Source organism: Trachemys scripta, chromosome 25 (genome assembly GCF_013100865.1).
Source record: "Trachemys scripta elegans isolate TJP31775 chromosome 25, CAS_Tse_1.0, whole genome shotgun sequence".
Lineage (NCBI taxonomy): Eukaryota > Metazoa > Chordata > Testudines > Emydidae > Trachemys > Trachemys scripta.
The window spans coordinates 4,372,836-4,396,212 of record NC_048322.1 but is presented as its reverse complement, the minus strand read 5'-3'; the positions used below and the strand labels follow the sequence as shown (position 1 = coordinate 4,396,212).

The 23,377-nt window shown below is 50.1% G+C and overlaps 1 protein-coding gene and 1 pseudogene across 1 annotated transcript in view; one reads left to right on the top strand and one right to left on the bottom strand.

Annotated features, from left to right (window-relative positions):
- Window positions 1-22,258, bottom strand: part of LOC117870014 — a 30,277-nt pseudogene extending 8,019 nt beyond the window's left edge.
- LOC117869997 (zinc finger protein 883-like) overlaps window positions 1-23,377 on the top strand; it is a 929,932-nt gene that overhangs the window by 776,679 nt on the left and 129,876 nt on the right. The window lies entirely within an intron of this gene.

Here is a 23,377-nt window from a genome sequence, read left to right as displayed (position 1 = left end):
AGAGAACCTTTGTGTCTCCCAGCTGACAGATGGAGGTGGGGTCTTCACATTTATCACATACCTACTAGCCAGAGCTCGATATAGGAGATGGGGCTGTCTCTGGACCCTACTGGTGGCTCCCAGGTAGGAATTCCAACACACTCCAAATAAAATATATTGAAGGAAGGGGAAGTCAATAGTAAAGAATAAAAGTTAGAACGTCAGAATTGTAGAAAATTGGTAAGGGAAGCTATCAGAAATCAATGACCAATTAATGAAAATAAGAAGGAAGTTTTTAAAAGTATATTAAGTACAAAATTAATCCCTAACAATGGTAGTGGTAAATTACTAGATGGAAATGGCAGAATTATCAAAAATAATGCAGAATAAATAAAAGTGTTCAATAAATATTTCTCTCCTGGATTTGGAGAAAAACAGTCATATAGTCATATTATAAAATGTTGGCAACGACACTCTTTCCATTCCAGCAATAACTCACAAGGACATTAAACAGAAAATACTACAGTTAGATATGTTTAAATCAGCAGATTTAGATAACTTGTATCCAAGAGTTTGAAAGACCTGGTGGAGGAGTGTGGAGGACTGTTAATGTTGATTTTAATTAAGACTTGGAACACTGGAGAAATTCCAGAAGACTGGAATAAAGCTAATGCTGTGCCAATATTTAAAAAGCATAAAAGAGATAAACCTGGCTAATTACAAGTGTTAGTCTGACATCGATACTGGGCAAGATAATGGAGCAGTGAATATGGATTTAATTAATAAAGAATTAAAGGCGGGTAATATAATTAGTAAGCCAATTAACAAAGGTTCAGAGACTATAGAGTATATCAAACTAACTGGAAATCCTTATTGGATGAGATAAAAAGTTTCGTCAGAGCTAATAGTATTGATGTAATAACACATAGACTTCTGTAAGGCATATGACTTGGTTCGGCACAACATTTTGACTAGAAAACTAGAAAGATACAAAATAAACACAGCATATATTAAATAAATTAAAAACTGTGATTGTAAATGGGGAACCATGTTCGAGTTGATTTCTTTCCAGGGGGTTCCCACAAGGATTGATTCTTGGCTCTGTGCTATTTAACATTCTTATCAATGACCTGGAAGAGAATATAAAATTATCACTGATAAAGTTTGCCGTTGCCACAAAGATTGGGGGTGGTGGTAACTAATGAAGTGTCAGTAGATTCAGGCTTCAGCACTGGGAGTCTGGGAAGTTTTCCCAGCCTTGGCTGGAGGGCAATTTCCTGTTCCACAAAGAGGGGAAGTTCCATTCCCAAATCCTGTGCCTTGAAATTAGGCCCTATCTGACACTACACCCCATATTAGGCATAGTGGTATGATTATAAAATGATTAGGACATAATTATGATGCATTTTGTGCAAGATGTGTCATGTACAGTATCATTGGAAAAGTTATAGTTTGCTGATTATAATCCTACCTGTGTGCATGGATCATGTTTGTATCCGAAGTTATGGATATTGACTATGTATCTGTATTTCAAATGTGCTTACTCTGGGTAACACCCACAACGAGCCTTTCAGGTACAACAGTGAAGAAGCCAGACAGTGCTAATGGCTCATCAACAAAGACAATGGACCGTGGAAGAGCTTAGCCTTCCTGTGAATGTTCCAGCCAGCTTAGGAGTCATGGCTACTATGACTCAGCACGGCATGCTAGGGCATGTGACCAGACCACATGACACTGAACTCCATTTTGTTACCTCTATTTTTCCACAAATTGAACTGGCAACTGAGTTTGGAACAAAGGGTTCCTGCCATGTGGAAAAGCTACATAAGGTGGGGTGTGACATCATCTCTTGGCCTCATTCCCCAGACAAAAGAACTCCTGGAAGCATCTGAGGAACAAAGACTGAACTGGGGGAAGTGTTGGCCCCAGGGTAAAGGGATTTCTAGCTTGTATATGGAAATTTGGTGGACTGCTTCTATCATCAGTCAGGTTGAGAAACTGCTAATTCAAATTCTATCCATCTAGTATATTAGGCTTGGTCTGAGTTTTTGGTTATTTGCTAAATAATCTGCTTTGATCTGTTTGCTACCACTTATCGCTGGGAAATTGGCTGTTGTCTTCTATCTGTCCTTGAGTGGCTTAGGTAAAGCACTCAGGTAGCTTAGTTGAGTGTATGGCACCACCTGCTCTCGTGTTGGGTGATAACAGGGCCTGGAGAGGCTGGCTGAATATCCAGCAAAGGAGTGTGAGAAGGGCCAGCCCAGCTTGAGGGTTAGAGGGCACAGCAGTTCACAGAAGTCCTCCAGACTGCACCCCCAGGTGACAACCCATCACACCCTAGACTACACAAGTCTCAGCAGGTTTGTCACATCCTGTCCCCTTCCTTTCCGCACCCTAGAGATTTCCTGCCTCCCACCACCTCGAGCAGCTCCCACCCTCCTATGCATTTACTGCTCCTCTCCCTCCAAGCAGAACCCACCACCAGCTCCCTGATAATCCCTTACCTGAGCCAGCTCCATTGCAGCCATTTCCTTCCACCTGGGAGAATGGGATGATCTGGAGTGAAACCTGGATGTTATTCTGTAGCCTGACAGGACGAGAAGGGCAATGTGAGAGAATTCAGATGGGGCTTTCGTCCATTCCACAAGCCAATTCCCCACAGGATTTTTCCCTGCTAATGGACATTCTAGGTTCTGCCACACTGTGAAGCACAGAGTGACCTTATTCCAATACAGGCCTAGCCCCCACCCACCAGGGTGTAACCCTCTGACACATGGTGAAACCCTCGCAATAACGCAATAACAGATTATCTCTGTTACACTTATCAAGTTTGCGGAGGATACCAAGCTTGTAGGAGCTGCAAGTGCTTTAGAGGATAGGATTAAAATTCAAAATGATCTGGACAAACTGGAGAAATGGTCTGATGTAAATAGGATGAAATTCAATAAGGACGAATGCAAAGTATTCCACTTAGGAAGGAACAAGCAGTTGCAAAGATAGAAAATGGGAAACAACTACCTTGAAAGGAGTACTGTGGAAAGGGATCTGGGCGTCACAGTGGATAACAAGCTATACATAAGTTAACAGTGTAACACTGTTGCAAAAACAAACAAACAAACAAACAAAAAAACAAAATAAAATATCATTCTGGGATGTATTGGGGGAGTATTGTAAACAAGACAGAAGAAGTAATAATTAAGCAAAAGGCTTAAATTGCAGCAAGGACGGTTTAGGTTGGACATTAGGAAAAACTTTCTAACTATCACAGTGATAAAGCACTGGAATAAATTGCCTAGGGAGGTTGTGGAATCTCCATCATTGTCAGGGATGGTCTAGATAATATTTAGTCCTGCCTTGAGTGCAGGGGACTGGACTAGATGACCTCTCGAGGTCCCTTCCAGTTCTATGATTCTATAAACCAAAGGCCACAGAAGAATCAAAGGAGGCACTTTGGGGGATTCTCCCTGTCATTGTCCCCAAGGCAGCTGTCTCAGGTTTACAAAATTGTTTGATGCTCCAGCCTTTATACAGTCTCTTTTGGGTGTGCCCCCTTTCATGGGCTGGGCCTAGTTTTAGCTTTTGGGAAGTGTGACCCCGGGAGCTCTGAAACTGGGCCTCCTTGCCTCAGGACACCTTGTTTCTTTCTGTGGCTCCCCAGTGAGTCCAAATGAGTAGATACTCCTCATAGAAACTGTGAACATAAGCACGGCCCACTGCATCAGACCAATGGTCCATCTAGCTCAGTGGCCAATGCCAGGTGCTTCAGAGGGAATGAACAGAACAGGGAATCATCAAGTGATCCATCCCCTGTCACCCATTCCCAGCTTCTGGCAAACAGAGGCTAAAGACACCATTCATGCCCATCCTGTCTGTGACACTGACTCTTGCAAAAGCCCCCATGTCTTCATTGAACAGATACAAACACATAGCTGGAATCAGTCTGATTCACCTGTGTTAGTATTGTTAAAACAGGTATTAGAGTTATAAGAATGTGTTTAGTGTTTAGACTTTATTGAATGCTTTATTGAGTTGCTGCCTGGGTTAACATCTGACTAGTTGCATTGTGAGCCTCTGTGGTTATGTAAATAACCAGACAAGAAACTTTACCTAGGTGAAGTGCTCATTGGCAACAGAATACATTATATCCTGCCTGGCAGGAAAGGCCCATCAACACCAGGTAGACTACTATGGGACATTCAAGAAAACAAAAGACTGTTGTTGTGCTCTTCACTTCAGATTAGCTGAGTTTGCAGCTCAGAGCACATGGCAGAAAGGGGATAAAAAAAACCCATACAGAAGGAACTGCTTATCTGTAGCCTGCTTAGACTCTGGGGGGGCAAAGTTTCTAGGCATAAGCAAGAGATCCCCAGCTGCTTAGCCGGGGCTGGTCCTAAAGAATATGTAGGGCTTGCTTATTATAGAAGCTTCTATTACCTTTTGAAATTTAAGACTAACTCGTCTTCATCTATATGATTACCTGCTTTAACTTTGTAAACAACTCTCATTTCCTTTTAAATAAACCTTAATACAGGTTATTACAGGACTGGCTAGAAGTGTTGTCTTTGTTGTGAGATCTAAGATTCAATTAACCTAAGAAAGTGACTGATCCTTTGGGACTGGCAGTAACCTGAATATTGCTGCGATTCGTGGTGTAAGACAGTGGTTCTCAACCATGGGTCTAGGGCCCCCTGGGGGCAATGAGCAGGTTTCAGAGGGGCTGCCAAGCAAAGCCAGCATTAGACACACTGAGGCAAGAAAGTTGAAGTCCCAGCGCATGGGGCTGAACCAAAGCTTAACAATGTAGCTTTGTGGGGGCCCCTGTGGCATGGAGCACTAGGCCGTTGCCCTGATTGCTACCCCCTAACACCAGCCCTGGCTTTTATATTCAGAAAACCAGTTATTGTGGCCCATGTGGGCCATTGAGTTTTTATAGCATGTTGGGGGGGCCTCAGAAAGAAAAAGGTTGAGAACCCCTGGAGTAAGGGACCATCTGTCACAAAGGTGAGCTCACCTGTGTAGTGGGATATGTGGGATGACCCAAAGGGACGGTCTGTGATTCCATGTTAATGCTGTTACAGTGCCTGAAGCGTTTACACGGGATACTTGGTTGGTGAAATCTACATATAGACCTCACAACCAATTTGGGGTTTGTTTCCTGCTTCTTTCCAGTTCGCTTGAGGCTGGTGCTCATGCCCTCGAGTCACTGAAGACAGCGTTACAGAGACTTACGGGCACAACGCCACCAGCAGCAATTGGCAGCAATGCAGAGCAGGCTTTACAGTGACACAGTGTGGGCCAAATGGTCTACGGACTCAGTCAAATCCCAGTTCTCCGCCAGTGCATATCAGCATCCTGGCAACCTTCAAAGAGGGTCAAGGCTGCCACTCCTTCAGTGATGATGGATCTCCAGCATAGCATTACTTGTGCCCCATGACCCACCTTGTCTCATGAGACAGAGGTGAGTGACAGAGGGTGTATAACAGATCCTGGGAGGTAGAGAAAGGGATAACAAAACACACCTTCTGGGGGTCACCCCTCATGAAGTGAAGGTGACAGGCATTGTGGTGGCAGTAAAGGGGGAGAGGAGGGAGTGGGAGCAGGAGGGAGCAGCATCCTCAAAGGCAATGCTGCCAGTGGGTTGCCCCACCCCATCAAGTATGGGGCTGATAGGGGGCCATTCCCTGGGCCTGGGTGCCTGTGAAGGGCTATATAAACCCCATGCTGGCACAGAAGGGGTTAAACTGCTGCTTTAGTCTGAACTGGCCTGGTCCCTCCACACCTGCAAACCATGCCAGGCCTGGAGCAGGAGTTAACAGGAGAGACCTACTCTACTCAGAAGGGGGCAACCCTGGGAAGGGAACAGTCTGTGGAGCATCTCCAGCCCTAAAGAGAGGGCTGGCAGCATTTGGGGCTCTGGCCATCACCGAGGGAGGCCCAGCAGTTGAGCACCAGTTTCATGGGCTGAATGGCCTCTCACTGGGGGCTGCCAGAAGCCTGGTACATGGAGTAGATATGAGGTGGCCTGGGGAGCAGGGAAGCAGGGAAGCATCCCAGACAGCACACTGAGAAGGGAAATGGAGAGGGGACGAGGGGCACTGCAGTGAATTCAGCACCTGTCCTGAAGGCCATTGGCAGAAAGTTGTCCTCTCCCTGGCCTACAGGAGTTAGACAGTGACACAGAGATCCCTTGGCAAAGGGTTACTTGGTCTTTGCTGGCAGCTCTCACTTGAGACCTGACAAACCCCTCACACCACACACATTTCTTGGAGGATGATCATGTGAGGTGTCTACAGAAATCTCATAACTGGTCAAGACTCAGTGACTGAGAGATCAATGTATGGGTCATATGTAAGGAACAAAGCATTTATATTGAAAATCTACTTTATGGACTTGGAATAGAAAAATCAATCACCAAGAGGTGACTGGCCCATCCACCCAAGATGGAGTCATCACTTCTAACTCTTCAGCTGGCAAGGTAACGCAAGGCTCAAGCGAGCAGCCTTACTCCCTCCCAAACTATCAATGGAAAACCATCAGGGCACCACCAAACAAGTGAAACTGGGGTGTGGGGGGGAGCTGAAGGTAACACAAATTTAATCACCCTTAATCCAAAATAGAAATAGTTTAAAGGCACATGTCACCTGTGTATGATGTGGAGGGGCAGGCAAGAGTGTATAGAGGAGGGGGCTTGTTTGGAGGAGGGCAGAATGGGCAGAGCAAGAGCATGGCTGGACCAGGGGCAGGAGGCCCAGCTGTAAGTAGCAGTGAGGGGCCTATCTCAGGTTACATCACCAAGGTGGCATATGCTATCTCGTATGCTGCTGCTGCCTGTAATAGGTGTGTGCAGCAGCCAAGGACAGCAGACAGCTACTGGCTCCTACAGTGCTAAGAGAGGGGTGGATGTGATGGACAAGAAGGGGAGGTTGAACAGGAAATGGTGGCAGGAAGAGGAGGTGGAGAAAGAGAGGGAGATAAACACCAATCTTTTCTCATGTACTTAGTTACTGTAACCACCATGTGATTAAACTGTGAAGCTCTTGTGGCACAGACCATGTCAGAGATTTCTCTCACTGGCTCTGTTACCAACTGCCCATGACAAACACTTGAAAGAAGGGGAGGCCGAGCTGGAAATAGTGGCAGGAGGAGGAGGTGGAGAAGGAAAGAGACATTTGAAAGCATGACTATTATTCCCATTCCACTGTAACAAAAAGTACAGGAGAGGGGAGCACCACTTCACAATCACCCAGCAACTACGTGGAGAGAGCACTGGATGGGTGGACTATTCCTGGCTCTGCCACGGACCTGCTGGGTGACCTTGGGTAAATCATTGCATTTCTCTGTGCCTCTGATTGCAAACTTGTGTGAGACCCACAACTGCCTATAGGGCTGCTAACTCCTCCCGCCAACATTGCTCTGTGCAAAAAGCTAGGGAATTCACTTCTAAAAAATTCACTTATAAAAAATGATAATTCAGGATTTAAGGTTGCCTGGAGCTGTGTCGTGCCACTCCAGAAGAGATCAGGAAATCTCAAACTTGTAATAATCAGGAAATGCAGAGATATGGTACACACCAAAGTAATCCTAATTCTGACCCACGTGAGCAATGACCCTTTCTTTATTCCTACAACACACCTATGTGCACCCAGTCATTTGAGATAGTGCCCATCACTAAAGTACCAGGGAAAATGACAACCATGGCACAGAATCAAGCACTTTATCTTTGCTAAGACAGAATTGGGTTTTAGGTGAGCTGCATTGTACAGGAACTACTGACACCTGTTCTACACTCAGACACGGAGTCTGCTCCCCAGAAACAGCTGCACACTTGGTCAATTGAACTCCTCTTCACCCCTTTTTAGAACTCTTTCATCCTTACTCACAGAAGTTCCAGCTAACCTTCTACATTCACTTACCCATCGTTAAGCAAACAGTCTGCTCTCAGATCCCATCTCACAGCTGACCATTCCCATGGCAAACAGTCCCCTGTTTCCTCCTGACAACATGCACAGCTCAGTGCAGAAACGATACAGACTAGAAGCTCAAGGTACACATGCACCTCTCTCCTTTCATCGCACACATGGGGGACTCAGACCCAGGTCTTCTCATATCACAATTACACCTCTACCAAGTCTCTACCTTTCGGTGCAGCTACACCTAACGCAGTGAGTGCAGCTGGAGTGCTGGCCGAAAACGCCCAGTGGCTGTTGCCAGCTCCAGGGGGCACAGTTAAGGTTGCATATACGTTAGCTCTCTATTTCCTAGTTTTTGGAGGTTTGAATTTTGCTGAACTTGACACTCTGGCAGGGTCCAACATACTGCTGGGCAACCTTACCTCTGCATTAATGAAGGTGTCAGGGACTAGATGAATGCTCAGTAAATATGCAGAAAGTGATGGCTCCCCATCCCTACCTGACATTCACACAGGCAGCAAAGCCCTGGGAAAGGCAACTTTCAGAAGCAAAGAGAAGGGGATAGAGCTTAGAATTTCTCTGCCAGTCAAGAAGGGGTAGCAGCGAGGGAAGACTGGCAATGGATAGTTGGAGGAGTAAAGAGGTTTGGGGGTATGGTGGGGGACAGAAGCACCTGGGACTGGGCAGAATTAAGGTCCCTAAAGGATACAGGCAATCGCCATAGGGCTACATATAAGGCATTTTACTATATAAAGTTCCAGATTAGATTATATCAATTTGTAAACACACATGAGATCTTTCCCTCATGGTATCAACTTCACTGGGTTCTTTCTTTTATTGGTAATTGCCAGAAGTTAATAGATCAATAACATTCTATCAGTTATAAAGTAGCCATTTAAGATTTCTGGGGAGTGTCTATTATTTTGCACAAGGGACCAGGTCCTTGGAGAGACAGAACCTTGGTTTCATTTTAATGTGTGCATGCTCAGCAGCTTCCGGAATTTGGTTCAAAGTATTTCCATGTTTCCCTGGCCTGTTCTTAAAAGTGCTGCTAGAGAAAGTGGGGAGGGGCAGAAACTCACTGTAGGATCAGTACCTGAGCCCCATAGATATTTATAGCTCATTGGGGATTGGTGGGTGTCTGGGGATTTAATAATAAACACACAAATATAATCGTTCTTAATGAATTTTCATCTTCTAATTCCCATAACCCACTAATTATCCCTGGCTGCCCACAGGAGTCTGGGGAGGGAGTACTAGTAAACTCCTGTGGCCAGTATGGAACTGAAGGCACAAGGATCTTTCAGTGACCGGCTCAAAGTCACCCACTTCACTGGATAAGTCCCTAGTTCTTCCGCTCTGCAGAGGGGTGTGGAGGTGAATTCCATCCTCCATTCCGGGACATGGATACTCCCCTCCCCCTGCGCACACACACACAATCCTCACCCCGATCTCAGACACTACCCCAACTGTCCCCTGCAGTGATAGACCCACTTGATGCCACCAGAGCCATCTGCCATGGACCTACAGGGAAGAATTAAGGTTGGGTGCCTTAGCTGTGAATTTCCATCCTCTAGCATATTGCGATTACTGTTAAGTGGGTTTGGCAAAATTAAGTTTGTCTATTTCTTTTTTAAATTTAAATAGATGATATTGATATTTATTTTAAAGCCCTTCTTTTAATGTTTACTATTTCAATGTTCAGAGCTGTGGGAAGTTATGGGGGTGGTCAGATAACAATTATTTAATTACAGTAAATGTTGAGATTCAAAAAGCCAAATCTTTATAACTGTTCAAACACAAATTGTCAATGTCACATGCAAAATATAGTGTAAATATCCGTAAATCAAATTCAACTTTCTCCAGAAGCATTTCTCTATATTACCTATATAAATATTTTTTCATCTGTGTGTGTACAGTGAAATCAACAATTACTGCAATTTATTTTAATAAAAATCCAATCCTTTCAAGTGTACTTTTAAGTAATGAAGTACTTTAATTCTTTCACTTCCTAGACTGTAATACTTGCTACACCCTCCCTGTGATGGCCCTACAGAGTGTGGGGAGCAAACTCCCTCTCAGCCTCTCCTCTCTCCCACCTCCCAGAGTCAGACTCTGATAAATCGTTCCCTGAAATCTAAATAGCTCCAGTATGTGAGACTGTGATTAATGCAGGTTCCTTAGTGGCTGCAGCGGCAACCCCTGCCTGCATGAGGAGGATGAAGAACTGCAGTAGAAACGGGTTAGGCTGGGAGAGGGCACAGCTGATGTGGGACTGGGAACTGAGTTGACCAAGAGTCCAGAACTCATGCGGGGTTGGGACAAGAAGTCAACAGGAATCGGTAGAGGCGCTTCTGTGTATTTTCCCCCTGTTTACCATTCTGCCATGTATTTAATTTGGAAACTTTTCATTCACATTTAAACACATTGGAGCTAAGCTGTGTTGAGGTATTTCCACTTACAGTGTTACAGTTTTAATTAGATGCTTAATCAGATGCTTATGCAACACAAAACAGTCAATAATTGCTGTGCTTTCATTAATTAACTTGACTGTGTGCTGTGCATCGCTTTTTAAAAAAAAAGATGATGTAAGCGAGTGTCAAAATTTCAGGCATTAAGAAATGGAAATTAGGTGTCAGTTCCTTTCTCATGCGTTTATCTTGTAATTTTAATTTCAGTTTTGAATCAGTATTAATACCGAGTTGCTTTAATAGCATTAGGGTCTATATTTGTATCATTTTTGCAAGATTTCACTGGATATTGTTAATCTTTTCTTTTGTGAGTACTAAATATAATGCAGCGCACTACTCCTGAAAGACTGCAAGCCCTGGCCGGTGACATGCTCCCTAGAGAGGAAACACCTGATGAGCCCTTTTGCCCTAAAAAGTGCTTTTGGCTCTTCGACAATGCTTTATCCGCCCCACCAGAAAATGCTATAGGTAACCAGGTAATTACAGCATAACTTCACTAGGTATAGTTCTACCAGTTATGTGCCAAAATTCAAATGGTTCTGCTTGTTTTATCTTTCATTCAGCTTTGCAATTATTAGATCCCATTTAAAAATTAGAACTGAAATAACCAAAGCAAGTTAAGAAGAGAGTGACATAGGGCACAGGTGGGGGTAAAACAATAAAGGGAAAGAACTGACTAAGCAAAAAGGAACATCCCAAACTATCAGAGCCCCAGACCCCCGTCCAACTGAATCCACCCCAGCCAGGCATATCAAGCTGGGTCCCTGAAAAATCACCAATCCCGTCTGGCAGTGAATGCTGCATGTTCCAGACGGAGCTATGGGGTGTGTGTCTGCTCTGCTGACATGCTGCTTTGGTACGGAATGCACCACGGCCACAGGGCGCAGAGATATGGACTCCTACAAACCAAAATCCCAGATAAACCTCCAATATCCCATCCTCTCCCCCACCTCCACATGGCCATTCTCAGCCTATTGCTAACAGTTCCTTCCAGCCTTCAGCACTATAAATAAATAAAACATGATGTTACAAAAGGTAGCTCATGCCAGAGAAACCTGATCTCCTTCTGTGAGAAGGTAACTAATTTTTTGGACAAAGGAAATGCAGTAGCTCTAATCTATCTGGATGTCAGTAAGTTCCACATGGGAAACTATTCGTTAAACTGGAGAAGATAGGGATTAATATGGGAACTGAAAGGATGATAAGGAATTGGTTACAGGGGAGACTACAAGGGGTCATACTGAACGGTGAGTTGTCAGGCTAGAAGGAGCTTACTAGTGGAGTTCCTCTGAGATCAGTTTTGCGAATAATCTTATTCAGCATTTTTATTAGAGACCTTGGCACAAAAAGTGGGAGTGTGACACAAAGCTGGGAGGGATTGCCAATAAGGAGGAGGACAGGAATATCATACAAGAAGATCTGAATGACCTTTAAAGCTGGAGTAATAGAAATGGAATGAAAATTAATAGTGCAAGAATTTTTGCAGTAAGCAATAAGTTAGTACTGTTATACAAGATGCCAATGAGACCTCATCTGAAATACTGTGGGCAATTCTGGTCTTCCATATTTAAGAAGAATGAATTCGAAGTGGAACAGGTGCAGAGAAGGGCTACAAGGATGATCCGAGGAATGGAAAATATGCCTTATGAGAGGAGACTCCAAGAGCTTGGCTTGTTTAGCCTAACCAAAAGAAGGCTGAGGGGAGATATAATTAGTCTCTATAAATACATTAGAAGGATAAATACCAGGGAAGGAGAGGAGTTATTTAGGTTAAGCACCAATGTTGGCACTAGAACAAATGAATATTGGCCATCAGTAAGTTTTGGCTTGAAATTAGGCGAAGGTTTCTAACCATCAGAGTGAAGTTTTGGAACAGCCTCCCAAGGGCAGCAGTGGGGGCAAAAAACCTAACTGGCTTCAAGACTGAGCTTGATACTTTTATGGAGGGATTGGTATGATGGGACTGCCTACAGTGGTATGTAGTCCATCTGCGATTGCAAGCAACAAATATCTCCAAAGGCCGGTGATGGGACACTAGATGGGGAGGGCTCTGAGTTACTACAGAGAATTTTTTCCCAGGTTTCTGGCTCCTGGGTTTTGCCCAGATGCTCAGGGTCTATTGCATTGCCATATTTGGGGATGGGAAGGAAGTTTGCCCAGACTCAGATTGGCAGAGACCCTGGGTTGGGTTTTTTTGTTTGCCTTCCTCTGCAGCATGGGGCATGGCATGGGTCATTTGCAGGTTTAAACTAGTGTAAATGGTGGATTTTTTTTGTAATTTGAAGTCAAGTTACAAAATAATGATTTGAGGACTTGATTAACTCAGCCAGAGGTTAGGGGGCTATTACAGGACTGGGTGAGTGAGGTTCTGTGGCCTGCAACATGCAGGAGGTCAGACTAGATTATCATGATGATCCCTTCTGGCCTTGAAGTCTGAGAGTCTATAAACTGTGCCTTGCATTGCACAGACACTGATGGAGATCAGGGCCCCATCGTGCTGCATATGGCAGAGAACCTGACTGAGATCAGCAGCCCCATTGTGCTGGGCACTGCACAGACAGAGAGGGACAGTCCTTGCCCCAAAGAGATCACAATCGAAGTAGACAATGGGTAGGAGGAAAACAGAGAGGAGTTGTGACTTCCCCAAGGTCACCAAGCAGGTCAGTGACAGAGCCAGGAACAGACCCCAGTAACTCCAGAGCCCCGTCACCTGCAGCCTGGAAAGGTCCCCAGACCCCAGTGTATTAGGCTGCAGGAAGAGGTGGTTTGCCAATGGAGGCACAGGCTGTCTTGGCAGAGCTGCTCAACTGCCGTCCCTGCACACAGCTGCGGGTGTGTCCTGGGTCAGGAGAAGTCAGTGTCCAGTCCAGTGGGGCTGTGCTCCTGGCTCATACCTCCAGCACTCACTGGTGCCCCTCCATTACCAGCTGCACTGTTCAGCCAGCCCCAGGCCTCGGGGAGGTCACTGCCCCCCCCACCCCCCGCCAGCCTTCAAACTGGGACATGGTACACCAGTGCCAATCAGAGTGCACCAGTGTAAATTCTGTCTATACTAAGGGTTTGCACCAACGCCTAAAACACCAGTGTGGCAGAGACTTTCAGTACCCAAAACAGCAGTACGGTGGCACTAGAACTTGGATCTATTTCTAGCTCTGTCACGGACAGCTTGGGTAACGTTGAACACGTCAATGTTTCTCCTCCCAACTTTAGTTTCTTTACCCAGCTGACCACTCACTGGGGTCTCTTCTTTCTCCACAGCTGGTCACCACTAATATCTGTGTGGGTGTCACCAGAGCTAAGGTAGTTCAGCTCTGGAATAGTCCTACAAGGGTGGCTGTGGAATCCCTTTCCCCGGAAGTTTTTAAGAGCAGGTAGGACAAACCGGGCCGCCCAGAGGGGGGGCAATTGGGGCAATTTGCCCCAGGCCCTGGGTCCTGCAGGGGCCCCCACAAGAGTTTTCGGCGGGTCTTTGGTGGCAGGTCCTTCAGTGCCGCCGAACACACCCGGAGCGAGTGAAGGACCTGCTGCTGAAGACCCGGAGCTTCTTCCCCTCCGGGTCTTCGTCAACGAGGGCTCCTTCCACCCCGGGCCTTCAGTGGCAATTCGGTGGCAGGTCCTTCACTCGCTCCGGGACCCGCCACCTAAGTGCCCCGAATACCCGGAGTGGAAGGACCCCCGCCGCCGAAGACTCCAGGTCCCCTGAATCCTCTGGGCAGCCCTGGGACAAACCACTGTCAGAGAAAATCTACATATACTTGGTCCTGCCTTGGCAGAGAGAGCTTGACTTGATGACATCTTGAGGTCCTGTTCAGCCCTACATTTCTATGATGCTTTGTAATATATACGTATAAAAACACAACATACAGAAGAAACCCGACCATAACATAATGTCAGGCAATTCTAAAAAACAACAAAAAACTACACTCCACAGCATAAAATTACACAATACAAAGGAGAAGAATTCAATGCAATGCAATGCAAACTAACACACCCTAAAACAAAAGCACACAATGGAAAAGAGCTCAACTCAAATCAACACAATACAGACAAAACAAACTGAGACAAAACAATGCACTATAAAACTATGCAACACAGCACGGTGCAATCAGAGTTTCAAATGGCACCATTCAAAACAGCTCAGCGTAGAACAGGACACAGCACAAATGAGAATTATTTCAATGTAGGCATAGAAGGGATCTTGAGAGGTTGTTTACTTAAGCCTCCTGTGCTGAGGCAGGACCAAGTATCCCTAGACATTCCCAGACTGGTATACCTCTAACCTCTCTTAAAAAACCTCCAATGAAGGAAATTCCACAGCCTCCCCTGGAAGCCAATGCAATGCAAACACAGACCAAAACAATGCTGTACACAGACAAGCTGGACTTGCGGAAAAGGGGAGAGGCAAGAATTCAAACAATCTGGGTTCAGTTCCCAGTTTTGCCCCAAATTCTCCATGCAAACTTGAGCAAATTACATCAGCTCTTTGAGCTTCAGTTTCCCCATCTGTAAAATAGAGAGCAGCCGCCCATCACTTGCCTATTTAGCTTTTGAGCTTTTTGTGGCAAGGACTCTCTGTCACTGTGGGCATGTCTACACTGCAGTTAGACACCAGCGGCTGGCCCGTGCCCGCTGACTTGGGCTCACACAGCTCAGGCTGTGGGGCTGTTTAATTGTTGTGTAGATGTTCCGGCTTGGGCTGCAGCCTAAGGTCTGGCACCCTCCCACCTCACAGGGTCTTACAGCTTAGCTCCAGCCCAAGCCCAGACTCTACACTGCAATTAAACAGCCCCTTAGCCTGACCCCTGTGAGCCTGAGACAGCTAGTATGGGCCAGCTGTGGGTTTTTAATGGCAGGGTAGAGATACCCTTGGTATCTGTTCAGCTCCTGTCACATGGGGACCCTCATCTTGGTCAGTGTCTGTGCAGAGCCCTGCACAACAGGGGGCCTGACCTCCGTCAGGGTCTCTGCAACGCCTGGCATTACAGGATCCCTGATTTTGTTTGGGGTCCCTGCAGCATCTGGCAAAATGTGGGGGCAAGATCTCTGTCAGGGTCTGTGCTGTGCCCAGTACAGTGGTGGCGTGTTATCTGGGTCGGGGTCAGTGCAGTGCCAGGCCCAACGGGGACACAGATCTCAGTCGGGGTCTCTGAAGTGCCCAGCACAATGGAGGCAGCAATCTGGGCCACAGTCGTGCACTTCCCGGCACAAGGGGGGCTGTGATCTCGGTCCAGGTCTCAGTTTTACCCGGCACAATGGGGGTCCTGATGTCAGATGGGGTCTCTACAGCGTCCAGCACACTGGGGGACCTGTTCTCAGGCAAGGCCTGTGCCATGCTCAGTACGATAAGAACCCTGATCTCAGTCAAACACTTGGAGAGAAAAGCAGGAAGATTTTCATGAATTTGATACCAGTATTTCAGAACTGAGGAGAAAATGGGGCACAAAGTAAATATTTCCCAATATAAGAGAGAAGCACCAACATCTGGGGAGATTTTATGTCACCATTTGACAGTTTGAAAGAAAAGGGGGGAAATTTGAGGGGATTATACAGCGATATTCAATCAACAACAGAACAGGATGGATTCTTCTTGCTTCACATTCACATGGCCGGCAGGGAGCCCTGGGTGATGTGACTTTCACAGGGGAAAGGACTGGGGCTGGAGTGAGGTGGTCACTGGCTGTGGGGAGGGGCAGGCAGTGGGGTCTGGGAATATGACTAGCAGGCGGTGTCTTGGGGAGACTGCTGGGTTGGGTAGGGTGGGGGAGGGGGACGTAGCTGGGATTGGGAAACCTGGGGCTGGGCAGTCTCCATGGGGGACACTTGCTCCTCCCCCTTCCCTTCCTGGGTCTTTCCATGCCCTGTTGCCTGCCGTAGGCGTGTGCAGCACATTTCATTAGGGTGTGCACCCAGGGAATTTTTTTTTAAAGGCGAACATCATAAAGGGCGGGGCGTGGGAGGGGGTGCTGTGTGCAGGAAGGGGCTCAGGGCAAGGGATTGGGGTGCAGGAGAGGTGCAGCAGGGGGCTCAGGACAGGGAGTTGGGGTGCAGGAGGGGAACAGGGTGCAGGCAGGGGGTTCAGGGCAGGGGGTTGGGGGCAGGAGGGGGCTCAGGGTAGGGGGTTGCGGGGCAAGGTGTGGGCAGGGGGGCTCAGGGCAGGGAGTTGTGGGGCAGGGGGTTGCGGGGCAAGGTGCGGGCTGGGGGGCTCAGGGCAGGGAGTTGTGGGGCAGGGGTGCAAGGTGCAGGCAGGGGGCTCAGGGCAGGGAGTTGGAGGGCAGGGGGTCTCACGGCAGGGAGTTGGAGTGAGAGGTGCAGGCAGGGGACTCAGGACAGGGAGTTGGGGTGCAGGAGGGTAGGCTGTTTGTAGGCAGGCCCGGGGTTGGGGATCTGGGCTCCCCCGTCCCGGCGGGAAGGCTCGGGGGCCGGGCAGAGGGGCCGGGCTCGGTGCTTGGGGCCAGGCCGGGCAGAGGCAGCCGGGGTGGATCGTAGAGGGGCCAGGAGCTCCCAGGACTGGACTCAAGGCCGAGGGTATGGGGCAGGGTGTATCAGCACAAAGTGCTCTCGCTCCCGTTTTGCTACTTTGGGTGTACTGAGCATGCTCACTCGAACTGAGCATGCCCAGTAACCTTCGTTGTAGCCACTGCCCTCTCTCTGCCCTTACTTCTGCTAACGATTTGCTGCCTCCTCTTTGGGGGGGTTTAAAAGGATTAAGGGGGGCAAATTGCAGCGGGGGGCTGTCAGGGTCTGAGCAGGGGGCAGAATTTTACTGGCCTGGGGGGTTCAAGCTACTGTAGCTAGCGGCAGAAGAGGAGCTGAAGGGCAAAAATCGGTGGTGGGGGGTGAGAGCCGGGGTTAAGCTGGGGGGGGGGGAGACACTGCCAGACCCCGTGCGGGTACAAAACCCCCGTTTAGGGAGGGGGAGGGGGGGAACAGTGACCCCGTGGGATGAGCCACCCACTGTGCTCGCTAATCTAGGGGTGTGGGGGGGGGGGCAGAGGCTGTTTTTGTTGTTCTCACAGGGACGCTGCATGTCAGCCTCGGAGCAGGGGGCGGGTTCCTGGGGCTGGGGGTCTTAAAGGCACAGGCCTCCAATTCCTAGCCTGTCAAAGCTTAATCAACGCAGCTCCTCTCTATCCTATACAAGTGTTGCAGGGCCAGGGCCGCCCAGACGGGGGGGCCAAGTGGGGCAATTTTCTGCAGGGGCCCCCACGAATATGTCGGAGGCTGCCCCCGCCTCCGTCTTCCCCCGGTGCCTCAGCGTGCCGCGTCCGGGAGCGGCCCTGGCGCACTGCAGCGCGGTGGCTCCGACGCTGTCCGGGGCCGCTCCTGGTCGCAGCACGCTGAGGCTCCAGGAGAGGGGGTAAGCGCCATGGTAAGGAGTGGGGCACCCCCCCCCGACCCCATCCTAACCATCACCATCACCCAGCAACAGCCCATTATGTAATTGCAAATGTATACATACCATTAAAGCATTTAATGTTTTTAAATAATGTATTTAGTGTATTTTCAAATTATTACAAATTAATTTTTGAATGTATGTCACTGGTTATTTTTTACATTTCAAAATACATGTTACTATAGTATTGCAACTGTTTTTATGGAAGGGGCCCTCAAAATTGCTTTGACCCAGGCCCCCTGAATCCTCTGGGCAGCCCTGTACACGGCTACGTTACTGATCCAGCCAGGAGACTGAATGCGGTGAAATATTGTACAGACACCCCCTCCCTCCAACTCTGCCTCTCACATTTTGAATATGTAAAAGTGTCTTCTATCAGTTTCTATGCCTATATGAAATCACTGCAGTTCATTTCTCTTATATAACGTGCTGAGTTGCTAACTCCCTCCCAGAGCCCACATGTCTGCACCCCCTCCTGTACCCCAATCCCATGCCCCAGGTTAGAGCCTGCACCCCTCACTCAAACTACCTATAGCCTGCAACCCTCCTGCACCTCAACTCCATCCCAGAGCCTGCACCCCAAAAAGGGATGGATTAACTTTTTGTGGGCCTGGTGCTAAACATATTTGTGGTCCCCCAGGGGGGAAAATGGGGACATGGGGGGCAGAGTCCTCAGAGCGACGGGCTGGCCGGGGGCAATGGGAGATGGGTCATGGCACGGCAGGAACAATCCTGCTCCACCCAGCCCAGTACAATGGCACTGTTTACAAACCGGGAGCTGCCAGACGCACACTGGCCAGCCCGGCCCTGTGCTCCCATCATGCTTCTTCCCCTTCGGGGCGGGCCCATGACCCCAAGGGTGATACCAGAGTGGCCCCTTTCGTCGATCTGCTTCCTCCTGGCTAGCATGCCCCTGAGCCGAAGGTCATACCAGAGTGGCCCCTTTCATTTTTTCCACTGGCTTCCGCCTTCCTTATTTCCAATGACTTGTCTGCTCATGCACCTGTCACTGGTCCATGGGGTTGCGAATCAGGAGGGATGGGGTTTGTGGTCAAAAACACTCACGGTCTGCTTCCTCCTGGCTAATGTGCCAAATTGATCTCTATTGGTCAATTGAGGCGCACTGTTTCATGTTTTTGTGTGTGAATACGTGAAAAGACCCCCACAAACCCCCATGCCCAGTGCCCTCCCACAGACCACTCTGAACCCCCCCCAGATCCTCTCACTGCCCAGTGCCCCCTAGCTGTAGACCCCCCCACAGCCCTCCGACAACTGCACAGTGCCCTGCCCCTCCCCGCCCAGAGCCCCCCCACAGATTCCCTCACTGCCCAGTGCCCCCCACCGCCCCACTGCCACAACTGCACAGTGCCCCACCCAGACCCCTGCACACTTCCCAGTGCCCCAACACACACAGATCTCCCCACCCCCCACTGCACAGCACCCCCCCAGACCCACTAGAGACCTACTCTCCCACACCCTAACCCCCAGCCACAATACCCGGCCCTGATGGGAGGTGACTGTGTCTGCCAGGCTGAGCCGGCAGGGCAGCCAGAGCTTGTCCTGGGGCAGGATAACTCCGGCCCTTGGGGGTGCAATCAGCCAGGCTGGAGCAGGAGCAGGGCCTACCCGGGCCAGGCTCCCTCAGGACCCACATGCCTGGCAGGACCCAGCTGAGCCTCCCACACTCTCCCCCTCCCCCAGCCGTCCTCTGGGACTGGCTGAGACTGGCCCAGCCTCTGCACCAATCCCAGGTGGCTCTTTCCCTGGGGAGGCAGGTGGGGCCCCACAGGTCCCAGGCAGTGGCAGTGGAGACAGCTCAGAGCTGGAGCAGTGCTGGGGAGTGGGGCATATCCCTGGGACATGACTCCTGAGATCCCACCCACACCCATTGACCCCGTGGCCAGCAGCCCTGCCGAGCCCACATGGTAGCCCCCAGCTGCTGGGTGATGAGCCCCCTACAGCAGCGGCATAGCCAGGTTCTAACATCAGGGATTTCTTGTATTATGTATAGTGAGTGTATTATATAAAAAACAGGTAGTAGGGTTTACAATGTTCTAACAAGAGATTATGCTATTATCATTATCCAGTCAACTTGCACACCACTATTTTGAATTAGTGATAATTCACAGAGAGAGAAAGAAGAAAGCTGAATTTAGAGAATAATTATTAAACAGATTCTTGGTTATTCACTCCAGTCCATAGCACACATCACCATAAACCCAGTAGAATCTGGCCAAGAGAATATTCACCTCAAATTGTCATCTGCTACATTCCCCCCCCCCCCCCCATTCCCCGTCACCCCTATTCCCCAGGGCCCCCCGGGGGGGGGGGGGGGGGGGGGGGAAGTGGGGCAATTTGCCCCAGGCCCGGAGTATGTCGGAGACTCCCCACACTTCCGTCTTCCCCCATCCCATCCCATCCCCCGGCGTCCTGGATGTGGCACGCTGAGGCTCCGGTAGAGGGGGTAAGAGGCATGTAAGGGAGGGGCTGGACAACCCCCTGACCCCATCCCCCCACAGCCATGACCCCCAGCTCCAAGCCCAGCCCCTCTGAGCCGGACACCCCCCTGACCCTATCTCCCCACATCCCTGAGCCCAGCCCCTGTGAGCCGGGCGCCCCCCAACCCAGAGCCCAGCTCCCCCCGGAGCCCTGGGCAAGCAGCACCACCCCCAGGCAGCGACAGCCCATTTGCACCAACCATCACCATCACCCAGCAAGAGCCCATTATGTAACTGCAAATGTCTACATCCCATTAAAGCATTTAATGTTTTCAAATGTTGGATTTAGTGTATTTTCAAATTATTACAAATTAATTTTTGAATGTATTTCACTGGTTATTTTTTACATTTCCAAATACATGTTACTAGAGTATTGCAACTTTTTTTTATAGAAGGGGCCCCAAAAATTGCTTTGTATATGATGCAAATTGGAAGAGTAAAATAAAAAAAATCCCTTTTCACGGATTCACACAAAAAAAAGTGAAACAGCATGCCTCAATCATGCAATAGATCAATTTGGCACATTAGCCAGGAGGAAGCAGACTGTGAGTGTTTTCAACCACAACCCCATCCCTCCCATTTTGCAACCATCCCCCAGAGGAAGCAGACCGGGAGTGTTTTCAACCACAACACCATCCCTCCCGTTTTGCAACCATCCCCCCAGAGGAAGCAGACCGGGAGTGTTTTCCACTACAACCCCATCCCTCCCGTTTTGCAACCATCCCCCAGAGGAAGCAGACCGGGAGTGTTTTCCACCACAACCCCATCCCTCCCGTTTTGCAACCATCCCCTAGAGGAAGCAGACCGGGAGTGTTTTCCACCACAAACCCCATCCCTCCCGTTTTGCAACCATCCCTGGACCAGTGACAGGTGCATGAGCAGCCCAGTCATTGGAACTAAGCAAGGAGAAGCCAGTGGAAAAAATGAAAAGGGGCCACTGTGGTCTCACCTTGGGCTCAGGGGCATGCTCCGTTCCCCCAAACCTTACCTCCCTTTTCACGGATTCACACAAAAAAGTGAAACAGCATGCCTCAATCATGCAATAGATCAATTTGGCACATTAGCCAGGAGGAAGCAGACCGGGAGTGTTTTCCACCACAACCCCATCCCTCCCGTTTCGCAACCATCCCCCAGAGGAAGCAGACCGGGAGTGTTTTCCACCACAACCCCATCCCTCCCGTTTTCCAACCATCCCTGGACCAGTGACAGGTGCATGAGCAGCCCAGTTCTTGGAACTAAACAAGGAGAAGCCAGTGGAAAAAATGAAAAGGGGCCACTGTGGTCTCAACTTGGGCTCAGGGGCACGCTCTATACCTACAAACCCTACCTCCCCTTTCACGAATGCAATGAAAGCGGCCACTCCGGTCAGGAAGCAGATCGGGATCGTTTTTGACCACATACCCCATCTCCTCCTGATTCGCAACCCCATGGACAGGCGGTAGCAAGTTAACAAACAGTTTACCAAACTGCTACGCTGCATGGCAGAAACCGCTCCCAGTAGCAAAAGGGGAGGGCAGCACTTTGTGCTGATACACCTGTGCCCCGAACAGCGCTGGGAAGCTGAGCTCGCAGCCAGGCTGGGGGGGTGGGGGGGAGATGGTCTGTGGGCCGGGCTCGCCCCCTGCCCCGGACTTGCTGGCTCCTAAGTCCCTCTTAATGTGGGCTGGGCTCTGGGACGGCCTGACTCCCCCGGGTGGTGCCCCGCATCCCGGCCAGCGCGGGGAGCCGCAGGCAGGTTTGGGGCCCTGCGCGTTGGAGGGGGACAGCTGCCTTGGGGGGGGGCCACCTTAAGCGGGCCACCTTAAGCGGCTGTGTTGGTGCTGCCGGGAGGGAGGCTGCCAGGGAGCACATGGGGCTGTTAAAGCAGCAAGCCCGGCTCAACAGGATGCAGGCAGGGGGCTCAGGGCAGGGAGGGGGGTGCAAGGGGGGTTCGGGCTCCAGCCCGGCGTCGCTTACCCGCAGCGGCACACTCCCTGCCTGCCATGGCGCCATGCCGCGCCGCGCAGCCCCGTGGGGGGCGGGGACGGGGCGGCATAGGGCTCTGCATGCTGCCCTTTGCCACGCCTCCAGGTACCTCCCCTGAAGCTCCCATTGGCCGCGGTTCCCCATTCCCGGCCAATGGGAACTTCGGGAGGCGGTGCCTGGAGCAACCCCCCCCCCAGCCCCAGAGACATGGTACCCTGACAGCTGCTTCTGAAAGCAGCGCCTGGCCTGTGGCACCACGGGGGACAAATCCCACGGGCCGGATCCAAAGCTCTGAGGGGCCGGATCCAGATCCGGATCCGGCACCTCCCGACACACCCAGTGCGCACGCCTATGTTGCCTGCAGAGAGTGGCCAGCCCAGCCCAGGTCTCAGGGCTCTCCCAGCCTCTGCCATTAACCCTCTTCCCAGTTCAGAAATCACTCAGGGGAACGATTTCCCACCTGAACAAGGACAAATCACTGGAGGTAAAAATGGGGGGAAACACCCCAAACCTGAGATTGGAACTGGCCACTAGTGAAGTGGAGAGAAAATGGGGCACAATCGGTGAAGGAGAACAGAGAACTTTTCAGGAATTTGAGAGAAAGGGGGAGTCACCATGGATGTTGATCATTGTTCTCTAGAGAGAAAGGGGGCAGGACTGAAGAGGATGGGGTCCCCACAGGAGAGAGCAGTAGTAAATCCAAGGTGATCTCAGCCCCCCCCTTTTCTCCCCACTCCTTGGAAGTCACCTGCTCGTCTCCTTTCCCTGCCATGTGCTGGCTGCACAGACATTTTTCCATCTGCCCCTTTTCCCAGGTCCGCCCCTCCCCCCTTTTCCTCCCAGCCCGGTCTCACTCCTCCCCCTGCGCCGGGCAGCCCCCGCCCGGCCCCACGCAGGGACCCCAGTGGGGGCTGGTTCTCCCCCGTGGTGCCCCAGGGCAGAGCCTGGCCGGGCCCGGGGGCGTTGGGCTCCTGCGGGGACAGCAGCTCCGAGCCCCCCGCGGGCGCTGCCCCCAGGGAGCAGATCCCGGCGCTGCGAGATGCCGGGTCCCCCCCACGGACACTGGGGCAGAGTCACCGCCCGGCCCCGCCCCCGGGGCTCGCTCCGGTACCTGGAGGCTGCAGCGCCGCAGCGGGGCGGGCAGAGCCCGGGGCGGCCCCA